Genomic DNA, 6,489 nt, shown 5'->3' with positions numbered 1-6,489 from the left:
AAAAAACAAAAACAAAAACCTGGCTCTTCCTTCCCCAGAGCAAGAAGGGCCTTTTGCGCCTTTCTGGGGGAGATATAAATTACTGTCCCCTTTCAGTCATCATCTCGGGCTGTTCCTTATGTGCCGTCAGCATCATTAGGTTGGAGGGTGATTTTCTCCACGGAGCCAATTCTTTTTTCTAAACCCTTCTACTTCAAGCCAGGTGAGGCCAACTGGTTTGCACATCTAGACTTGAATGCCAGTGAGACGGCGAGTGTTTGATGCCTGTGCCCTTTTCTTTACTAGGCTCTTCGTCTTAGATATTGCAGATGGACAGATTTGTTATCTTGTTCTGGGAGTACCAGCAACCTTAGGTACTGTTCTCTTAGTTACCTCTTAACTCTGTGGTACTGAGCATAGTTCATTCTGTCTTACAAACCTGGAACTTTCCAGGGTGATACTCTGACTTTCAGGTGAGAAGATTAAAGAACAGAGAGGTTAAATGTCTGGGTCATGGTTCCTCAGAGGTAATGGCATCCAATTCAGCTTGAAACTGTTGCCAGCAAGTGTGTGAGGAAGGGGAGCATAAGACATAGAAAATGTGATACGGGGCTTCCCTGGTGGCGCAGTGGTTGAGGGTCCGCCTGCCGATGCAGGGGGTGTGGGTTTGTGCCCCGGTCCGGGAGGATCCCGCATGCCGCGGAGCGGCTGCGCCCGTGAGCCATGACCACTGGGCCTGCGCGTCCGGAGCCTGTGCTCCGCAACGGGAGAGGACGCAGCAGTGAGAGACCCACGTACCGCAAAAAAAAAAAAAAAAAAAAAAAATGTGATACGATGCCCATCCACAAGGGTTAAATAGTCTGCTTAGAAAAACAAGACAAATAACCTGTAATTCCTAGACAAATGATACAGACTCTACCAGCTTATCACGAGACAGTTATTGGTGGGCCAGAGTGATCAGGGAGTACAACACAGAAGGTTACCCTAGGGGACCCAAAAGCTGAATTGGATTTAGACAGCAAGGAGAGCATTTCCAACAAGAAAAACAGCTTAATGATTACATGATCTTGTACAAATTACTTAACCGCTCTGAGACTCAGTTTCCTCACCAAAAATTAGGTTCTTGTTGCAAGGATTAAACGATGAAATGTATGTGTCAGGGATGTGTGGGGCTGCTAGTTGCAGAAAACCTGACTACTGTGTCTAAAACAAAGAGGGATTTGGTTTTCTTACTGAACAAAAGGCCCAGAGCTGGGTGCTGCTAGTTTTGGTTTGGTGGCTCAACAGTGTCAGAGCCAGTTTTTCTGAGATTCTCTTGTTTCCTGGCCTCAAGGTGGCTGCCACAGCTTCAGCCATCAACTCCTTGTTCAAAGCAAGAAAGAGAAGGAAACGCAGAGACAGCTGCACTCATTCATACAATAAACATATGTCAAGTGATCGCGATTTGCCAGACACCGTTGTAGGCACTGGATATAGTTGTGAACAAGACTAAAAAAGTCGTCCCTTCCCTCTTGGGTGCATCTTTGTGGGAGGAGACAGACAGTAAACAAATAGATACATCATGTGACAAGAAGCCCTAAGTGGTATGAAGAAAAAATAAAGTCGAGTAAGAAGGTAGAAAGCTTGGGGCACAGTGGAGGTTGCAGTTTTATATTATGAGGGTTGTCAGGGGATGCCTCTCTTCCTTTTCCACCAAGAAAATAAAAGCTTTCCCAGGATACCCCTTCCCCAGCTTTTCACGTTGGCCTCATGAGCCAGAACTGAGTCACAAAGCCTCCCCAAAGCTGGGAAATAGGGATGTGGATTGTCAGGATTGGTTAGACCACTGATTTCCAACCTGAGTGAGCAGTGGAATTCCCTAGAGGATTTGTTAAGCCTCAGATGGCTGGGCCCCACCCCCCGAGGTTCGGATCCGGTGGGTCTGTGGTGGGACCTGAGAATCTGCATTTCTAACAAGTTCGCAGCAGTTTGATGATGCTGCTGTTCTGGGACTGTACTTTGAGAATCACTGACTTAGACCGTGCCTGACCCATTGTCTGGGCCACGTCCATGACCCACTGAGCAAAATCCAGATTCTGTTAGCTAGGAAGTGTAGGTACTGGTCGATAACTGTCTACGATATACAGGGCACTTAGCCCAGTGCCTGCCTTATAAGTTCATAAATAAAATGGTAGCTATTATTATTATTATGGATATTGTTATTTTTTTAGAAGAACCTAAGGTTACAGTTGGGTCTGATCATGGAGGCTCTTTAACGTCAGGCAGATGGAGTCCTTGGTGTACTCTCTGGGAACTAAGGAGCATTTTGGAACAGGAGAGTGAATGATCAAATTGGCATTTTTGGAAGATTAACCAGGCATTGGGCTGGGACCTAAGAAGAAATGGTGGGAGGAGAGAGCCAGCTGAGAGTCTGTGGTGGTGATTCCAAGTGGACATTACAAGGGTGCAGAGGTCAGCACTGGTCTCTTGCCTTGTAGTCCAGGAGATATCCGTCAGCCTGTTGGGATCTTAAGGACTGATTCTCAAGGTTTAGCCCTTAATCATGGCTGATTGATTGGAAGGGAGGACCAGGAGGTCAGAGGACGGGACAGATACTCATGTTCTTTGGAAACCCTGAGAGAAGAGTGTTTCTTAGTGAAACTTGTGCTTCTCTGTGTACTGGTGGTAGCACCTGGGCCTAAAGATGTTGAGCATCCTCGTCAGTAAAACAGTGATAATAGCATCTTGTCACCTGCCCTCCCATCGAGCATACACACTGGGGAAAGAATGAAAAACCATATGTGAAAAGCCTTTGAATGAGTAAAATGCACCACGCAGGGGAAATCACATTACCACCTTTGCATATGCTTCGCAGGGTGTCTTTGACCATGTTACTGTTACTTCGGTCAGGGCCAGCACGCTGAGCTGGATGGACCACAGAGCAGTGGCCACAGGGCCTGTGTTGATACAGTCGTATTGACCCTTCCCCCTCTCCTCTCTGTCAGTTTTAGTTCTGTGACTTAGGGCAGGATTCATAACCTTTCTGAGATGCTTTAGCTATAAAGTGTGAATAATCATTCTTTACCAGCCTAAAGGCTCCATCATGGACATTTTGAGGCCATGTTTAGCTCCAGCCTCTATAGTTTTGTGATTCTGTTATTTCTAATGCCTCAGGCCTGCGCCAGACAATGATGTAAACTGATCTTGTGGGAAAACATACCCTGATATCCGTCGGTTCCGTGTTTACCTCAAACCCACATCAGTATCTGTTCTGTGTTTGGTTATCGTACAATGTTCACTAAACTGAAAACTAAGCCAGCGCCAAATAGCTCTCATTTCAGCTGCTTCCCCGTAATCCCCAAAGCTGCTGACTGCTCAGGACTCCAGCAGGCTCCAATTGTGTACAGAGTTTTCTTATTGGTCTAATTATTTTAACAGTTCACGTGATCCATTTGTCCTTCTGCTGGTACATGGTGATCTGTTGAGAGAAGCCCACTGAATATAAAGGGTTCATGGCAAGGATCACCTCTTCCCCTCCTCCGCCAAAGTTCACCCAAGCTCGGTTAGCCCTGGGGCTTCGCTGAGGAAAACCTGATTTCTGGAATCTCTTCATTGTCTTTTTGACATTTGTTCCGTGTATATCCTTCCTCACGTGAAATAATGTGTGTGAAAGGCACTGGGCGATCTGCAAAATGCTGCCCAGTGGAAGCGGAGGCCGTGTGGTGGTCAGAAACCCCATCGTGCTGCTCGCTGCCCCGGGGGCCTTCGCACAGGTTCTTCTCACCTCTCTGTCTCTCAGTTCCTGAAACAAGAAGTTAGTTGGGACTTGGTGTCCCCTCACACTTTCCCTGGCACTTACTAAGAAGCTGTCGACTAATGGACGTCCCCTCCCCTTTGCCATGTGATTTCTGTGGTGCAGGAAGGGCAGGCATGTAGTTGACATGAGGAATGAGACTGAGCTAAGAGCCCAGCTTTGTACCCCATCCAGGCCCAGCTGCACCTCTGGCCTTCCCTGCTCCTAACTGGGAGCTGGCAGCAAACCCCCTGCCCCTCTCGAGCTCTTGGGCACTGTGACTCACCCCGTGTGGTGGCGAGGGGTGACCTCTGAGACCTGGTTACAGGCTCCAAAGTTTCCTCCTGACCTTGAGCCGTCGTGTCTCCTCTGCTGACACACGCTCACGCGTGCACGGTATCCACACACCCCTCCTGGGCTGGCAGCTGGGGAAGGGTGGACTTGCAGATTTGGGTTCCTTGTTAGCATCCAGTGGGTGGGAAGGGGTGTGAGGGCACAGGTACCCAGGGGGGCCGTCCTAACTGACATCGGCACACTGAGGGAGGTGCTCGTTAACTTATTCTACGTTCCAGCCACTTCTGCTTCTTGTATTAATGACAGGTTGAAAGAGTTGGACAATCGTGAGATTGATTTTTTTTTTTAGTGCATGTTTTATGAGTTGATTTTTCCCTAGTGCCTCTCCCCTAGCTGTTCTTCCCTTTCTTTTAGTGCTGCTGTTATCATTTTCCTGCAAGGCCTCATCTGATTTCCCCAGCCCCCTTTTTCTGCAGACTTATGCCCTAGCTTGAGAACAAGAGCGCAGGGACCATCTAATTATCTGCAGATGGAGCAACTTGAGTAACTAGTTGAACAGGCCTCTGACTAGCTTTGTAGACAAGGGTAAGCTGGTTCTTCCAAACCTTGGTTTTCTGTTTGGGTTTGTTTTTTGTTTTTTTGGTATTTTTTTTTTTTGCAGTACTCAGGCCTCTCACCGTTGTGGCCTCTCCCGTTGCGGAGCACAGGCTCCGGACATGCAGGCTCAGCGGCCATGGCTCACGGGCCCAGCCGCTCCGCGGCATGTGGGATCTTCCTGGACCGGGGCACGAACCCGTGTCCCCTGCATCGGCAGGCGGACTCTCAACCACTGCGCCACCAGGGAAGCCCCCTGTTTGGGTTTTTGAACCCATCATAGAGGGTCGTGGGTCACTGGGGCTTATCTGAGGCCAGGACACTGCCACCTCCCTTCATGAGTCTGCCCCATACCTAGACCACACCCAAGTCAGCGTAGGTCCGAATGAATTGTTATTATTATAGCCACCTGACTGCACCTCACCCCCATATCTTCTAAGCTTAGGCATCAGTTCTTGAACCCTCTTTGGGTTACCCATGCTTTGAAGAGTCTGATGAAGGATAGAGCCTCTTCCCAGAAAATTGTACCTATTTGCACACACAGAGAAATGTACACATTTCTCTTCCTGGTCTTCGTGGACTGCCCCTTAAGCCTATCCTTGGACCCCTTAAGGATCCAGGAACCCCCAGAATAAGAGCCCCGTTCTAAGGAATCTTAAAGCACTCTTTATCTTCCCTCATTCCTGAAGGTGGAGAAAACACAAGAAATGGAGGTAGTAGGTAGGAGGACCTGTTGTGTATACTCTTCAAGCCTGAAATTTTCAGTTTCAAAAGAATAGTCATCTCTTTGGCTTAACAATATGGGCCAGAGAGAGATCTATGTATAAAATAGATATCACAATCAGCATGTTTCAATAAACATATGTACACTTTATATTTAACAAATATATTTATTCGTAGTGAAAAAATATGGCTAGGTTATTATAGTACAAGCTTAAAGGAAAAATTGTTGAAAATATTTTAAAGAGACACTCAGTACTGACCCCTACAGGTACCCACCCACTCCTACGTTTGCTCTTGATTTTTCCCAGCTTCTAGATAAATTATCACCATCCAGTTAAAATCTTCTTCAGATTTAACATTTGTCTGAAAAGGGTCGCATGTGTCAGAAGACTGATTTTGAATCCCTGACTCCAGTGTCTTGGACTCTTGAGAGCATTTCCCCTTTTCTGTTAATGTCTGAACCTCCATTTATGTTGCTTGGATATTAGTCTTCATGCCATCATGTTGATTTCTTTTTATATCCTCTAAAAGTCTTAATGAGCAATACTATAATATAGAGATTACTTAGTGATAAAAATACAGGTTTTGGAATCAGACAGACCTCGGTTTCCTGTCTTGGCTCCGCCACTTCTGAATGCTCTAGTCTTGGGCAATTTACTTACCCTCTCTGGCTTCCGTTTTCTCATCTGTACAACTGGAAGCCATATCTTCACGGTTCATGGGATCGCAAGCTGTATTAGTCTGCTTGGGTTCCCACAACAGAGTGCCACAGACTGGGTGACTTAAACAACAGAAATTTATTCTCTCACAGTTCTGGAGGCTAGAAGTCTGAAATCAAGTTGACCGCAGGGTTGGTTTCTTCTGAGGCCTCTCTCCTTGGCCTGTAGATTGCTGCCATCTCCCTTTGTCTTCACATGGTCTCACCTCTGTGCGTGTCTGTGTCCTAATCTTTTCTTATAAGGACACCAGTCATTTGGGATCAGGGCCCACCCTAAGCACCTTATTTTAACTTAATTACCTCTTTAAAGACCTTCTCTCCAGAAACAGTCACATTCTGAGGGGGTTAGGACTTCAGTGTATGAATTTGGGGGGACACAGTTCAGCCATAACCCAAGTGTATAGTGCCT

This window comes from Delphinapterus leucas, chromosome 7 (genome assembly GCF_059928025.1).
Source record: "Delphinapterus leucas isolate spDelLeu-1000000601 "Yukka" chromosome 7, BTC_Dleu_Yukka2, whole genome shotgun sequence".
Lineage (NCBI taxonomy): Eukaryota > Metazoa > Chordata > Mammalia > Artiodactyla > Monodontidae > Delphinapterus > Delphinapterus leucas.
Note: the sequence above shows the minus strand (reverse complement) of the source record.